This window comes from Triticum urartu, chromosome 3A (assembly GCF_056163025.1).
Source record: "Triticum urartu cultivar PI428250 chromosome 3A, HENAU_Tu73, whole genome shotgun sequence".
NCBI classification, from domain to species: Eukaryota; Viridiplantae; Streptophyta; class Magnoliopsida; order Poales; family Poaceae; genus Triticum; species Triticum urartu.
In genome coordinates, this window is record NC_141875.1 from 628,108,905 (window position 1) to 628,126,655 (window position 17,751).

The window sequence follows — 17,751 nt, forward strand, 5'->3', positions numbered from 1 at the left end:
AGGGAAAACAATGCGCAAGGCTTAATAATCTAAAAGAAGGTGAAGCAAACACCACATTTTTTCATTTACAGGTGAATGCGAGAAGAAGGAAAAACTTCATTCACAGACTCAAAGTTGGCCCAGGAAGGGTTACCTCTCAAAATGAAAAAGAGTGAGTCAGCTCATGACCACTTCTCCGCAATTTTGTACAAGGGTCCAAAATGGAACATGGACTTTAATTGGGAGGCTCTTAATTTCAACGAGTGTGATTTGTCCAGCCTTGGCGATAACTTCACTGAGACAGAGGTCCTTACAACTATCTCTCACTTACCGGCTGACAAAGTGCCTGGACCAGATGGCTTCACAGACACTTTTTTAAAATAATGTTGGGACATAATCGAGGATGACAGCAGCCGACGCCTCCCTCTCCACCAGTCGCCGGTGGTAACTCAAAGGATGCCTACCGATAATGGTTGCCCCATCCCTTTTCCTTCCTCCCTTGACCTCCTCTCGCTTCTCACCGCCACTCCTCCTCTTGTGACGACATCGGCCAATGTGCCACAATCCACATGGAAGACGGGGCATTGTTACCAGATGCGTACACAGTTCGTAGGAAGGAAGCTCTCATTGCTTCGTCGCTGATTCAATTGGAATCACCACCGCTGTTGGTGAAGGCGCGTTCAAACAACAACTTTTTTCTATCTACGCCTAATAATAAAGGGCCTATTGTTTTTGGCGGTACGTCACTGAAATTGCCCCCAGTTACAAAATATTACCTACCGAGGCCACCTATAAGTGATAAAAAATGTTTCTACTTTAAATAAATTGGGTCAAAAGTTCCAAATTTTTTTAAAAATGAGAATTTTGAACAAAAATGTTTAATAATACATATCTTTTGTGATTTAAAAAAATGTTTGCATATTCAAAAAAGTTCACAATTTTGAAAACAAATGTTCCGGAAACTCAAAAATGTTTATGATGTTTCAAGGAAAGTTCGTGTATTAAAAATGTTAATGAAATTGAATAGAACTTCGCCAATTCAAAAAATATTCATGAATTGAAAAATATCCTAAAAATTCAAAAACTGTTTGTGACTTAAAAAATAGTTTATTGATTCATAAAATGTTTGCTGATTCAAAAAATGACCGTTAAAGCAAAAAAAAAAATGTTCGTGAATTTCAAAAACTGTCCCACCAATTTCCAAAAACGTGTTCGTCAATTCTACAAATGTTCGCCTATTCAATAAAAATGTTTTTAAAAATGTGCAAAATTTTACAAAATGTTTGCAAATAGGTAAAATGTTCATAAAACCCAAATGTTTTATAATATGTTGAAATTATGTAAAAATGTTCACGATTTCAGATATTTTCAAGAGTTTAAAATATGAAAAGTTCATTTTTTTTCTTAAAAAAATCGGCCTCCAAGACGCCATCCTTTCACGGGAGACAATTACTTAAAGAAACTGCAGGAGCAACTGAGCCAAGTTAAGATGGGAGAAATAATATGGATCCATGATGGCCATTTTGTTCTTTCCAGGACGAGGTGGCCACCACCTCTATGTCCTCGGTGTGAGCAGTGCCCCACCTGGGCTCCGGTTGCCGATTCTGCCTAAACCAGAAGGCAGACCCGTAGCACAGCACCGCAAACCTCTCACGCTTTGTCTTTAGGCCTTCGTGGCGCGCATTTCACATGGCCCCTGTGCTGCGTGCGTGTGCCCAGGAGGCCACGACTCTCTCCCATCCCATCTTCCTGACGAGAGCTCCTGCGCGCCAGGTTTCCTGGCTACGATCCAACACAATTCTTGGACGCAGCCTCCACCGGCCGTCGCCCCCTGCCCAGATCAAGGATCCGCACCCAGCTTGCTTGCCGCCCTACCCAACGCTCTGACCTCCATCCTTAGCGCCGACACCCCACTGCTTATCCCAAGGAAGTACGGTGTGCAGAGTCCAGTTGCAACGCCCGCCTCTCCTCCGCCTCCAAGCTCTACCGACCGCACTTCTACGATCACCTGCTGTCTTCGAGGAGTTCGACTCGACGTCCTCGAGCCGGCACCCTCTCCACGGCATCATCCTGCTCTGGTACGTAGCCAGCCGGTCCTCCTCTCTCGTCATAAACCCACTTTTCCCCTCCTCTATTTTCTTGATTTACAGAGCTTAGGGGCCCTTGAATGATTCCGAGACCTAGTACTTCTACAGTGGTACACGGTCTTTCCTTCACTGCATATTACTCCCTCGGTTCCATATTACTTGTCGTGGTTTTAGTTCAAATATGGAACGGAGGGAGTAGTTCTTAAAATAAAGATTACACGGCCTTTCCTCCACTGCATATTTCTTCTGCTAGATAATCAATGGAGTGGGTTGAGTTGGGCCACTGATATGGATTTTCAAAACCTTTTGATCAGGTTAGTCTAGCTGGAGCGAGTTTCTTTTTCAGAAGCATAGAGAAACACTGGGATACAAAAGTTGAATACACGGGCTTTCGTTGTTCATTTTTAGGTGTAATTTAGCCTTTTCCAGGGCTCTTTTATGTTCGTTTTTTTAGCTTCTTTGATCCTATGTAGCTTGTGTAGTGCATTAATGAAGTCGAACTGTTTACTAAAAATAACATAACCAACATAGCAGATGAATGACAAAAAAGCTTGGTGCAGCAACAATCTTTGGACATTATACACTTCCATTTTTTTAGAGTGCATTGTGTAATATATATCTATACTCTTAATTATGGGTTGCATATACATATAAGTACCAGTTCTCTCAATTGCTGTTAATTTGGTATTGATCCGATTCATGGTTAAAAATGTCATGTATTGACATCAGTCACTGTAAGAAGGCCTGCCATTGATCTGTACTACTTTGCAACTTAGAGCGAGAAAGGAGATCAGAGTTCCTATCAACACCACATCTACTAGCTAAGATGCAGATTACACGGATGCTGCTCCTGATTCTCGCCTTCCTCGTGTTATCACCAGGTATTATTTCTGTGATGTGTGTTGCTTCAACAACTCGACCAAGAAAGCTATGGCCATGATGTGTGACTCGTTTAGTTTGTTAATGGTAAATATTTTTCGGGGGCCATAATAAAGGTGTCGAGTTATTGCGCAGGAGCAATTAAACCGACACCTTTGCCGTGTGATCGTCCAGGTTGCCTGTTCGTTTGTCGCCAGGCTCTCCATATTTGCCCTGAGTGCACTTGGACTGCTGAATGCAGCCCCGAGGGATGCAAGTGCAATGTGTGTGGTCCTGGTTAAAAACGAAAATGAGACTGTACTAGTATCTTGTGAATATACTGTAGTAGGACGGTGTGCGTGTTATGATAATTAAAACGACGTCGTAATGGATTGTATGCATTTGTATGGCCTTCTTGGTCTTATATCAAGACCTTACATTTTTACACGTGTGTCACGGTTCTTTTACCCCTTCCTTATCAAAATATAGTGTCCAAACACGTCGTATATTTTGATATAGAAGGAGTATAAATGAAGTGCACATGCTTCAGATTCAAAACTGATTCATTACAAGTACCAAATTCGGTGAACAAATGGACAGAAAACATAGGCATAAAACGATACAGTTATTGCATCACAAATCCTATTCCTAGGATGACGCCTATATTGGCTAGGATGCCACATAACCTATAGTTTAGAACCTATCATTTGTTATAAACTAAAACGATAAGTCAACTATGCGAAGCCAAACATAAAACAGACATTCCAACAAAAAATTGTGAACTTTATTGGCTCAAATGGATGTCCATTCGTGTGGGTATAGGGATCAATATGAATGTCCACGGTTCCGTTATTGACCATTGATCGAAAAGAGTTCCTGTCATGTCTATATTTCACCCAACCTACGGGGTCACACGCTTAAGAGTCACCTATCTGCTGTGTACTGGGAAAGGAGTCTGAGAGAAGTCACCAAAAAAGTTTCGGAGACACTGAAAATGTTTCAGATAGAGAACTAGAAGTGTTTCGGAGAAACCAAAAGAAAAAAAAATCAGAGTGAACCATCATCCCAGAAAAGTTTTGAAACACGTCTGGAATTTTTCGAAGGGTGCCGAAAATGTTCTGGGACCTTCCGAATTTTTTTGGAGAGAACACATGCGAAAAGCGCCATGTTCCTGCAAGAGGGACATGATCCCCCTCTTCATGGGGAGCTGTTTTTCGGTGGCGCACCCTACAATTCTTGAAAATTTTGTTGCCCCCCCGGGGGGGGGGGGGGGGGGGGGCTGATGGAGTAAATGGTGGAGCAATGTCTATGTTATCAGCACTTTTCCATGATCCTAGAAGTCGCTTGCGCATGACTAGAAAACTGATCGCCCAGTTGTACAACCATACCTCTGTGTCAAGACGCTGTCCATAGATCTGGAGAGAGAGGAACCATCGCAAATACCTTTCGATGGCACGACAATCCATAGCGAGGCCACCGCCACAGGCCCGGGTTTTCACCACACGGACCAACACCGACGGCGAAGCACATCACCACCGGCTACCATTTTCGCCGAAGATAGCCCTACCCAGACTCGTGAAGGTAGATCAGTCTGTGGCGCCGCATCTCGCCTCATTGCAGCACCCACGCCGGATCCACCCGGGGCGGCTAGGAGGAAAGGATCTGGCAGGGATGCCAAGGCGATCCAGACATGCCATGTAGGAGGCGCGTGCGTCCTCAAACAGTCGCAGATGGAGTCCGAGTTATCGGCATCCCAATGGATCCAAGATTTGCAGGCCACTATCGGGCCAACACTGCATCTCTATGGCTTAGTAGCTCAGAAGCCCTCGCCATTGGCGATGATGTGCGCGAGTAGCTATCTAAGGGTTAGCACACGCCGACCGGAGAGCAGATGGCGACTCCGAGACCTTGGATCTGAGGGAGAGGGGTTGGAGGCGCCAAGGTGAGGCAGATCACGTCCTTGCCGCTGTTGTCCGTAGCAAGCTTAGCCCGGGGGCCTCCTCCGGCGACGAAGAGGGAGGGAGTAGCAGTGGTGATGGCTTCTAGGAGTGGCGGCGGCGGCCTCCGGAGTCGCCCTCGAGCCATCCGGGAGGCAGTTGGAAAACAATAATCTGGGGATACAAAAATTATGTGCCTACATTTCTCTCAATGTTGAAGATATTTATCTCTACTCAGACCATGAATTTCACTATATTTATCTATCTCATTAATAGCATCTACCAATTACTCTTTTTTTGTATATAGTTCAAGTTCCACCCTTTTAATATATTTTTTCCTCATGCCACTGATCCTTTATATTTCTATACCGCAATAAGCACTATTGCAAACCTTAGAAACAACACTTTCTAGATCCTCCCTTTAAAACCAGCATAATTCAAAGTTAAAGGGCTTTACAATTTTTGGTTGATCAATTCCAAAATCTAATAGTAAGGGAGCATGCTGTGAATTAACCCAGGCAGTCAATGACATACCTTTAAAAAAAATCTATGATCAGACCCTCTATTTTAGATATGCATTCCTTTTTTATGCTAGAACAAAACATGCTATCACTGGTCAAGTTAGTTTGTAAACATATCATTTTTTTAGAATGATATCATTTCATATCTGTAGTGACGAAATACTTAAGTCGTTTTTCTTGAGAATGATATTTTTTTTGAAACGAAGGCAAAACATTTGCCTCATCGATTAATTAAGAAGAAGAGAGTTGCCCAGTTAATTTATGGAAAACCCGTCGAAAACCGATTGAGAATGATTTGAATCTTGCCATGCATCCACATTGAGTATGACATATGGCATGTATCATACCTGAAACCTATCAGCACCTCAAGAGTTTTCCAGGACAGACATGAAAAAGAAACAAGATTAATCTCCGAGAAGCAAACTTCTTATCGATGCAAATCATAATTTACATCCAGAAACTCAAACGGGCATATATAGTATCCATTTCATTTCAAACAACCACAGGCCAACCAGCTAGTCCCTAGCTACATCCAGAACGCCACAGGAGAAAAATGTGTGATATGCTTGGACAATGAATAAGAGCTGGTGGTACAATCGATGGTGGTCTGCAGCTCTCCCTTATGAGTGTACCTGAGGCCAAACCTGGTCATATGGAGCATGCAGCCATCGCAATCACCGAGAGCTCTTTTACTGTACCCTGTCATCAATATGGACCGTCTATTCTTGAAATTCAAGGGCGGTGATCAATCTATACTACTTAATTGGACCAGTCCCGTCGCTAACAGTATCAGTGGCACTGGCCGCTTCGGGCGCCGCGGTATACGTGCTATGAGGGTAATTTAGGGAGAGGAAAAAGATTAGCCCGTCTCGCCAACAAGCCAACCCGTTTTCTACACTTTTTCAGCACGGCCGCACGAACACGCCCATCGACTTGGATTCCGGCGGCCACCTCGTCGCCTCCCCGATTGTCGGCCGTGCTCGTGGATCGACGTTGTTACGCCGCTAGGCGCCAGCCAAGCTCGTGGTGTCACGCGCGCCGGCAAAGTCTTCCTCGACGAGGCCTCCTCCGGTCCTCCCCTTTCCTCTTGCGGCGGCCACCGTTGCATCTCGTCTTCGTCTTGGTCACATGATCGTGTACCGGCCGCTCGACAGTATACACAGTTGTCCGATCCCGACGAGCTCCCCTTCTTTGGCAGCCGCCGGCTACCAGGGAAATTAGATGTAGTGCCTATTTCAGAAGCTATCAATGGACGGACTTTATAGATCAACCAAAACACGACGTCTCCACCGACCAAGAGTTAAGTGATGAACCACCATGGTACCAAAGACATAGAAGTTGTGAAAATTTACGATCTGCACTCTAGTTTTTGGTGGGATGCGGCCTGTACTGACGGACGTGGACGTGCGTGAGAGGGCCGTGCGTGCCCCGGCGGAAGGCACGGCTGGAGGTACGAGGACGGCGAAGTGGACGAGCGCCCGGCAGTCGAGGTCAAGTGCACCGGCGGAGTGTGGTGGCAGGAGTGCGCCGGGATATGGGATGCGACGGCGAGTTCAACTATGACTCGGGTAGTTGAACGAACAGAGCGACCGATTGCTGCAGGGCTGACGTTACAATGGAAAACATAAAAATATGACTAGATTACCCTCACGAAATGAACGGCGGGATGATTGTATACTGCTCTCTCCCCTCTATAGCAGTAGAGGGTACCGTAAAAATGCTCATCACCGAAGGCGTACTCATACTCCACTTCCTCACGTACCACACCCTCCACAAGGCAAAACCTGGCGTTGCCCATGTACGTGAGAGTGGCATACGTGGCCGCCCGCTTCCTCTCCGGTACCTTGTGGAACATCTTCTCCTTGACGATCTTCCACTCCGGCCGCATGGCGCCGCTGCGGGGGGCGACCTGGCAGGCGCAGACGTAGCCATCCTCGCGAAGGCCGACCCACGCGTCCAGCGTGCTGTCGTAGTAGCCCTGGCCTTGGAAAGGCAAGGCCCGTTCCCCATGGAACCTCCACTCGGAGCGCCCGGTGTCGAAGGAGAAGATACGGCGTTTCAGATTGCGGTTGTGGAGCACAGACATGAAGATGGTGCGTCCGTCCGGGTCCACGGCGTAGGAGGTGACCCATTCATGCTCCTCGAACGGCGGCGGCGAGGGCACGCTTCTCCATGACCAGCTCTTGGTACTTGAAGCAGGATCACCTCCGGGACTTGGAGGATCCCGAGACATCACCTCGAAGGCGTGCTGCTGATCCCACTGGCGAAAACTCAGCGCATACAGCATGTCCGCGGTGGCCACGGAGGTGTGGAAGTCAGGGCAACTCCACCGTGTGACCCATTTTTACCCTAAATCGTCCGTTTGTGTCCGTTTGGGGTAAAACAAACAAACCGAACGACCCAACGCATGGGAGCATATGGACGTTTCGTCCGGTCCGTGTTCGCTTTTGCCTCATTTGCAGACCAAAATTGCTCTCGGTTTGGGGCCAAAGCGGACAGAAAGCGGACGTCTTCGCGTCCTCGTCGTCCGTCTGTGTCCGCCCTCGACTCCACCTGTCAGTCTCTCTTTTTCTCCTTTTCTGTACCTGCCCACCACGCGCACCACGCCACTCCAGTACAGCAGCAGCACCGGCCCCCCTCCAGTTCACACCCATGGCGCCTCCGCCTTTGCTCTCCCTCTCCATGCTCCTTCTCCTGCTCGCCGCCGCCTCCCATGCCTCTGCCAAGCCCGTCGGAAATGCTCAAAGAACGCCACCACGGCCGAGCTGCTCGCGTACCGACTAGAGCGGGACGAGAAGAGGGCAGCGCCGCTCTCTGCGGCCGCCGGCGCGGCCAACGGCACGCGTCGCGCCGGGGGAGGGGTCGTGCCGCCGGTGGTGTCTGGCCTGGCCCAGGGGAGCGGGGAGTACTTCACCAAGATCCCGGGCACGCGCACCTCGTACACCCACTGCCCGACGCGCTCCCGGCGCTAGCCCGGCTCGACGGCCTCGCCTTCTACTACTTCTGGCTGCGCCTCTCCGGGCGCCGGAGCGACAGGCGCCACCGCGAGGGGGAGAAGGTCGCGCCTCTCCGGGCGCCGGGCTGCTCTTCATGCCCCTACGGAACGGCCAACTCCACCGCGGGCAGCCATGGCGCGGGCGCGGGGCGCGGCTGCGGGCAGCCATGGCGCTGGCGCACGGCCACGGCGCGTGGCGACGGGCGGCGGGGGCGAGGGGCGCGACGGCACGGGCGGCCTAGCGCGGGCGCGGGGCGCGGCGGCACGGGCGGCATGGCCCATGCGCGGGGCGCGGCGGCGAGCTTGGGCGGACGAGGCGGCCGCGGCGGTGAGTTCGCTATGCCTGCTACGTGTTTGAAGAAATGACGAGGATGGACAACTGGTGAAATGGGGTAAAAATGGGGTAGCAGCGCTGCGTGCAGCGAGTTTGTCCGGCCTCTGTCCAGCGTTTTCTCTCCCTATTTCTACCCCATACGGACAAAATCCGGACAAAATGGGGTGAGTTTTAGGGTCGTGCGGTGGAGTTGGCCTCACCCACCAGTGGAGGGGGGAGTGGAGGGCTGACGGTGAGTCCTGTTCTCTTCGTGTCATAGACAAGTGTGGGAGCCTCACCGCAATATGGGTCGGTGACGATGACGATGTTGCTGCCAACGGCCGCAAAGCGCATTGGAAAACCAGGTGCTAGTGACACCAACCGGAGGACAGGTGTCTGGCCAAGGTCCCCGTCATCGTCGGCGGCGTCAATCTTGTGGATGCCGAACGCATCTTTCCAGTCATCCAGTACCAGATAGAGGTGGTTCAGGCCGTGACCTTTTGCTGGCGCAGTTCGCCTGCTTCTCCTGTCCCCGCCGCCGCTTAGACATCCGTGATCTCGATCTGCTCCTCCCTCCGAGTATGTTCTTGACTATCTGCAAGCAGCATAGGCCTAAGACTCGATTTTATTTTATTGTACCCGGGGCCTGAGCAAGTTGGAATCGAATTCGGAGGCAAGATTGCGCACCTGAACTTGAATAGAAGCCAGAGCCGGCCCTGAGAGGGGCGGCCGCCCCGGGCCCCAAAAGTCAGGGGCCCCTCCCAGGTATGTGTACGTAGGGTACAGTACAGGTATATACTTTGAGCGAAAAAAATTGAAGCCAAACTCAGCGACGCCTCAGCCTCTCGCGACTCGCGTGTAGGCCTAGGAAAGAACCTAAACGCTGAACGGCGCGCGCGCGTGATTCAGCTAGCGCGAGATCGTGCCACGTGGTCGACAGTGCCGACCACCCGAAAACAGAGCGGTGGGTTTGTCGTTCCCAAATTTTGGGGAAACTCGTCCACTCAGCCTGGCCTCCATTCCCCTCTCCCCTCCTCACCTTCCCACACGAGCAGAGGGAGAGAAATCCCTAGGTCATCAGTGACTGCGGCCGGTGAGAATCGACGAGCGCGACAAAATCAGGGCGACGAGAGCATGTGCAGATGACGAGATCAATGACACCGACCCGCCCCCACCCACCACGAAGGCAAGCACTGCCAAATTGGGGGTCGAGGCGCTCGTGCGGCCGGAGAGGTGGGGCACGGACCGCCAGAGACGCGAAGGACCATGGGGGAGGCGACCTAGGACGCCACGATGGGCGAGTTGAACGCTTGGTGAGGCGACTGCCTAAGAAAAACCACCCGTCCCCCAAAATCGCCGGTTCCGACCAACCAACTCGTCCATCGTAGAGTGCTAGGCCGCCTCACCAAGCATTCAAGTCGCCTACCAGCATGTCAAACTCCATGCCAGCATAAGGAGTCCCTGGCATAGAATAGGGCAAGTTACAATCAATCGATAGTTAGGTCAAGCGAATCCGCTCCCTTATAATCGACACTCAAGCAACAAGAGTAGGAGTAGGCTTTTACCTCCTCTATGAGGGACCGAACCTGGGTAAACTCGTGTCTCTCATCCCGCTCAACCCCGACAAGTTTATCACTGTCACGATGGCCTCACATTTAAATCCTTTCACGAGGACATCTGCCGTAACAAAACCACGACAGATAATGATAATGGAGATGCTGTGGAGAAGCCATATATATCAATTAGGCTTCAAGTGCGTACTTGTTGGTGAAAGTGTTGTCTAATGAGAATTATATTTGTATTACTCATGTAGGCTACAAAGTGTGTCGCACAACCTTGTAACATCGTACTCCATTTCTAAATTTGTAGTACTAGTAGTCCTCTATACCATATATTGCGCTACTCATACTACTACCTCCCTCCTGGTTTTTTGGTCCCCTTCGTAATTTGTGTCAAATTTTGATCATAAATTTAACTAACTAAATGTTAATGCATGTCAAAAAAATTATTTGAACATAGTTTCCAATGGTATAATTTTCGGTGACATGCACTGACATTTTGTTAGTTAAACATATGCTTAAAATGTGACACTAAATACGATTAGTAAGTAGTACAGTAGTACTAGTACACGTCGGTCAAATTATTCATCATGTCCTCACAATGAATTAACGTGACAACACGCTACGCGTGGGTGACACAAGAGTCCCGGTGACGTGTTCGGTGCACCAAAGTGAGTCTCACCCCATTCGTAATACAACAACACTCTCCCATTCTCTACGAAATCACTCTCCCATTCTCTACCGGTCTCCTCGCCTCCCAGCCGCCGCCTTGTTCCGATCCAGTTGGTACGATAAGCGAGATCTATTGGAGCTGCTATACTTCATTACAAGTAGTCAAAAGGAAGACGCTGAAAAACTTGAGGTCAACAAGGAACTCTTCAAGCTAGCCGGATGAAGAACGAACCAGCAAGGCCGCTCCTATGAGTATTCGTCCCGCCGCCCTGTACGACGATTTCAATCTTGGGTTTTCAAGTTTTACGAGTATGCATGTAGTAATGAAATCGAGACCCCAGTTTGTTCGGGTATTGTGGACTTCAGATTTGGAGTAGCACTTATCTGTCGAAATCTTTCATCATTTACTTAAACAGTTGATGATCATACATTTAGTACCATTTAACTAGAATTAACCGATGCAAGTCCAAGAAGGGTTGGCCGGTGCTGCCGGCTGATACGTCTCCAACGTATCTATAATTTTTTATTGTTTCATGCTGTTATATTATCAATCTTGGGTATTTTATATTCATTTTATAGCAATTTTACATCATTTTTGGGGATTAACCTATTGACACAGTGTCCAGTGCCAGTTGTTGTTTTTTGCTTATTTTTTACTTCATAGAATATCAGTACCAAACGAAGTCCAAATGCCACGAAACTTTTTGGTGTTTTTTTTCTGGATAGAAGACAACTTGGGAGCCAAGGAAGTGCCTGAGGGGAGGCCCGTGGGGCCCACAAGGCACCAGGGCGCGCCCTGGTGGGTAGTGGGGCCCACGAGCCCCCTCTCCATCGACTATCAACTCTATAAATACTCAAAAATGCCAAAAACCCTAGGGGAGCAGAGAGATCAGAGTTTCTGAAAGTGCGTTAAATCGACTACAGGGGGTGAATAGGCGTCTTTTATGAATTCATCACTAAGGAAATTCTAAGTGAGGAATTTCCTAAGCAATGAACTACAAGCAGCGGAATAAGTACTCAGGTGCATGCATAACAAAGTAGTAGGATAGTCATCATGATGAAATGAAACAGACACAGAGCATAGGTAGCATGAAAACAGGATAAGCAGGCTGAAGATAAGATGACTGAAGAATTAGGATTGAGGAAATTGATAAAGTCTTCAGTCAAAGTCTTCAAATAGTAACGATCAAGTTCATCAACACATGAATGAGAAAATGAAAGGGTTGAGGAAATATAACAAGTAGCTCGGTGAAGACAATGATTTGGTAGACCAGTTCCAACTGTTGTGACAGTTGTACGTCTGGTTGGAGCGGCTAGGTATTTAAACCTCAGGACACATAGTCCCGGACACACAGTCCTCACAGTATTCTCCTTGAGCTAAAGTCACACAGATCTCGCTCAATCACACGTGGTAAGTCTTCAGGTGACTTCCAAACCTTCACAGACTCGGTCACTCGGCGATCCACGATTCCTCTTGGATGCTCTAGACCATGACGCCTAACCGTCTGTAGGATGCACAGTCCTCAAAAGTAACAAGCATCGGTTCCACACAGGAACAATATCTTCAGTGATGCTCAATCACTTTGGGTTTTAGGTGTTTGGGTTTGGGTTTTCCTCACTGATGATTTTCGCTCAAAGTCCTCGGAGGATGGGATGCTCTCAATGCCAAGTGTCAGTTTCTCGGAGCAGCCAACCAGCTAGTGGTTGTAGGGGGTGGCTATTTATAGCCGGGGAGCAGCCTGACATGATAAGATATAAATGCCCATCAATGATATGACTGTTAGGTGGATAAGATATTTTGGAACAACTGGCGCGTAGCACAGCAATGGTCGGAAATTTGAGCTCTTAAATTCCTCAGGGCTATCATGCTCCTCACTTGTAGGAAATCCACACCGGCGAATTCCTAACTCCTCAGTCAGAACAAATTCCTCAGAGACCAAAAGATCTCTGTCTCTGTCACTGAAGAAATTGACTGAACTGTATGATATTTCAAATGGCTTCACTCGAAGGGATTGGTAGGTGTAGGATTTTGAGTTGAGCATCACATGGAAATTTTTCCTTAGTATTTCCTCGACCCCCTTTAATAGTACGGTGTTTCCTATGACTCAAGAAAGAAAAAAATGAAACTATTAAAACAGAAGTCTTCATGCTTCATGTTCCTCGAATGAATACCAAGTCTTCAGGATTGCACCAATTTTTTCACTTTCAAAGTCTTTAGAAAGTCTTCAGAAATCCAAAGTCTTTAGTCGAAGAACCTCATTTTTAGGGGTCAACTTTCTCTGTAAATATCAAACTCCTCATAGAGTTATAGACATGTGTACACTCAAAAACACATTAGTCCCTTAACCTATAAGTCTTCAATACACCAAAATTACTAAGGGGCACTAGATGCACTTACAATCTCCCCCTTTTTCCTTAGTTTTACCTTGGGTATGTGTAGGCTTTGAGATGAGCATCACTTGGAAAGTTTTTCCTAAGTTTTACCCCGAACCCCTTTAACAGTACGGTGTTTCCTATGACTCAAGAAAGAGAAAATTAAACTACGAAAACAAAAGACTTCACGCTTCATAATCCTCGCGTCAATATCGAAGTCTTCAAGGTCACACCAATTTCCTCATTTTCAAAGTCTTCAAGAAAATCAAAGTCTTCAAATGAAGACATTCATTTTTAGGGATCGACTTTCATCGTAAATATAAAACTCCTCGTAGACTTATAGACTCTGTTGTGACGCCCCTGATTCAATCGTACACTAATCATACACGCAAACGTGTACAATCAAGATCAGGGACTCACGGGAAGATATCACAACACAACTCTACAAATAAAATATGTTATACAAGCATCATATTACAAGCCAAGGGCCTCGAGGGCTCGAATACAAGAGTTCGATCATAGACGAGTCAGTGGAAGCAACAATATCTGAGTACAGACATAAGTTAAACAAGTTTGCCTTAAGAAGGCTAGCACAAACAGGGATACAACGAAAGAGGCGCAGGCCTCCTGCCTGGGATCCTCCTAAAGTACTCCTGGTCGTCGTCAGCGGCCTGCACGTAGTAGTAGGCACCTCCAGTGTAGTAGGAGTCGTCGTCGACGGTGGCGTATGGCTCCTGGACTCCATTGTCTGGTCGCAACAATCGGGTATCGAAAGGGGAAAAGGGGGAAGCAAAGCAACCGTGAGTACTCATCCAAAGTACTCGCAAGCAAGGAGCTACACTACATATGTATGCATTGGTATCAAATGAAAAAGGGTAGTATATGTGGACAAAACTGCAGAAAGCCAGAATAAGAGGGGGATAGCTAGTCCTATCGAAGACTACACTTCTCGCCGCCTCCATCTTGAAGCATGTAGAAGAGAGTAGATGGTAAGTTCACCAAGTATCATCGCATAGCATAATCCTACCCGGCGATCCTCTCCTCGTCGCCCTGTTAGAGAGTGATCACCTGGTTGTATTTGGCACTTGAAAGGGTGTGTTTTATTAAGTATCCGATTCTAGTTGTCATAAGGTCAAGGTACAACTCTGGGTCGTCCTTTTACCGAAGGACACGACTATTCGAATAGATAAACTTCCCTACAGGGGTGCACCACATTTCCCAACATGCTCGATCCCCTTTGGCCGGACACACTTTCCTGGGTCATGCCCGGCCTCAGAAGATCAACACGTCGTAGCCCCACCTAGGCACAACAGAGAGGTCAGCACACTGGTCTATATCCTATGACGCAGGGGTCTGGGCCCATCGCCCATTGCACACCTGCACGTTGCGTGGGCGGCCGGAAGCAGACCTAGCCTTCCTAATACAAGAGCAAACCTTCCAGTCCAATCTGGCGCGCGCTGCTCAGTCGCTGACATCAAGAAGGCTTCGGTTGATACCACGACGTCGAGTGCCCATAACTGTTCCCACGTAGTTGGTTAGTGCGTATAGGCCAGTGGCCAGACTCAGATCAAATACCCAGATCTCGTTAAGCGTGTTAATTGAATTAACCACGGACGCTGACCAGGGCCAGGCCCACCTCTCTCCTAGGTGGTCTCAACCTACCCTATCACTCCGCCACAAAGATCCACTTAGAGGGCCGTCGGGACAAACGTCCTTTTGGACCCAATCCGTGAATCACTCGCGGGTACTCTTCGAGCCGACCCGTCTTTAGTCACCACAAGTATCATATATTATGTATAAGTATATGCCCGTGATCACGTCCCGAGTGATCACGGCCCGATAGTATAGCATGGCAGACAGACAAGAATGTAGGGCCACTAATGATAAACTAGCATCCTATACTAAGCATTTAGGATTGCAGGTAAGGTATCAATAACTGTAGCAACAATGACAGGCTATGCATTAGGATAGGATTGACGGAAATCAGTAACATGCTACACTACTCTAATGCAAGCAGTAGAGATAAGAATATGCGATATCTAGTGATCAAGGGGGGGGGGCTTGCCTGGTTGCTCTGGCAAGTAGGAGTCGTCAACAACGTAGTCGGTCGGGGCACCAGCAGCGGCGTCAGTCTCGTAGCCTACTGGAGAGAAGAGCGGGAAGAAACAATGAATACAATGCAAACAGATGCATATCGATGCATGACATGACAATTAACGGTGCTAGGTGCGCCCTAACGCAGTAGGTGGTGATACCGGTGAAGGGGAAAAACAACCGGGAAAATATCCCCGGTGTTTCGCGTTTTCGGACAGATGAATCGGAGGGGGAAAGTTGCGTGTTCACTATGCTAGGGATGCATGGCAGACGAACGGGTTGAGTATCCGGATTCGTCACGTCGTTCTGAGCAACTTTCATGTACAAAGTTTTTCCATCTAAGCTACGGTTTATTTTCTATTAATTTTAAAAGATTTTAAATCATTTTTAGGTTTTATTTAATTATTTTAATTCAACATTATCCAGAATAGTGCTTGCTGATGTCAGCAGTCAACAGAGGTGTTGACTGGGTCAAACTGACGTGTGGGTCCTACTATCATACTCTATTTAATTAACTAATAGTTAATTAGGTTAATTAGTTATTAGATCAATCTAATTATGATTAATTAACTTAATTAATTCTTTAATTAATTAATGTAATTATTAATTATTTATTGCTTTTTTAATTCTTTTTTTTCTAAAACGTTCTGGGGCCGGGCCCCTCAGTCCAGTGGCACAGGGGCCTTAGTGGGTCGGGCGACGGGAGATGGCAAACAGGCGCAGGGCGCGGGCGAACCCAGGGCACAGGGAGGGCGCCGGCCAAGTGCGGCACGGGTGGTTAGCGGCCGGACGGTGCAGGCGATGCGGCCAGGGTGCGGCCGGTCCAGCAGGGCATGGCCCGGCATGCGTGGCGCCGCCACACACGCAGGCGAACGCGGGGCGAAGGCGAGCCGAGGCACGAGCGGGCACCGTGTGGAGCAGCGGCGGTGTGGTCGGCGGGCGGCGTGCGCACGGTGGCTGCCGGAGCGGGGCCAGCGGCGGGCAAGGAGGGCGGGGGCACAGGCTGCGGCAGCCGGAGTGGCGGGGCTGCAGTGGAGCTCGGGGGTGTGAGGCGCGGTGAGGCGGAGCCAGGGTGGCGGGGCGCTAGGAAGTGAGGGCGAGCGGAAGCGGTGGAGGGCATCGCCGGCGTAGGGCGGCACGTGCATGGCAGACGAGCGGGACGGCGCCGGCGAGCGTTGGCAGCCGGGGGCGGGCGCTGCGTGGACGATGGTGGCGAGTGGATGAAGGTGGGGCACGGAGCGTCGGTGCGCGCGGTGCGGCCAGGGTGGCCGGTACGCGTGCGGGCTCCGGTGAGCGAGGCCATGGCCGAAGTGGCCGGAGCAGGGGAGGGAGGAGGACCGGGGTCCTCACCGTGGGTGTAGGGAACGAGGCAACGAGGCTTGGGGTGGTCGATGGGGACGACGGCGGCGTGGAGGAGGCAGGCCGGCGAGGAGGTCCTAGGCGGCGGCGGCGTGGTGGCGCAGTTCGGTTCCCCTTCCCGATCCAGATTTGGATCGGGGAAGGAGGAGAGAGCGACGTGGGAGGGTGGAGAAGTGGGTGCGGTTTGGGTTGCGTTCGGGGGGGGGGGAGTGGATAAGGGGGAGTGGGTGGAGTGACCGGCTGGGCCTGGTGGTTGGCCCAGTGGGGCTGATGGCCTGCTGGGCCGGAGCCCGGGGGGGTTCTTCCCCCATTTTTGTATTTGTTTTTTTGTTTTTTTGTTTTATTTATTTTCCTTTCTTTTTTATTTAGTTTAGGGCATTTAAGTATTTTATAAAATGTGTTTCCTCCACCACAATTACCTATGTCATATTTGACACCGTCCGAAGATTTTCGTTTCATCTTTTGAAAACTTTTGTTGTTTGCCATATGTTTTAAATTTAAAATTTGAACTAGATTTCAAACTAACGCGAGTTTATCCACAGTAACCGAGGTGACATGGCATCATTAGCGGGGGATCACTGTAGCTTAATTATCCGGGCTTTACAAAACTCCTCCACTACAAGAAATCTTGTCTCGAGATTTAGGAGGTAGAAGGAAACAGTGCGGGGTATTCATCATGCAGGCGGTCCTCGCGTTCCCAAGTGGCTTCTTCTTCAGAGTGATGCGACCACTGGACTTTGAGGAACTTGATCGTTTTCTGACATGGGCGACATTCAGTTTGGTCGAGAATGCGGACCGGATGCTCTTTATAGGAGAGGTCCTGTTGCAATTCGAGCACTTCATAATCCACTGCTCGGATTGGGTCCTTGAAGCAATGGCGAAGCTGTGACACGTGGAACACATCGTGAACCTGAGAAAGGTTGGACGGAAGCTCCAATTGATATGCCACTTTTCCACGCCTTTCTAGAATAGTGAAGGGACCGATATAGCGAGGAGCTAGATTG

The 17,751-nt window shown here is 48.9% G+C and overlaps 1 pseudogene; it reads right to left on the reverse strand.

Moving 5' to 3' along the window:
* Window positions 1-5,908: 5,908 nt before the first annotated feature.
* On the reverse strand, window positions 5,909-9,240 carry LOC125547064 (uncharacterized; annotated as a pseudogene).
* Between the last annotated feature and the right edge of the window lie 8,511 nt (window positions 9,241-17,751).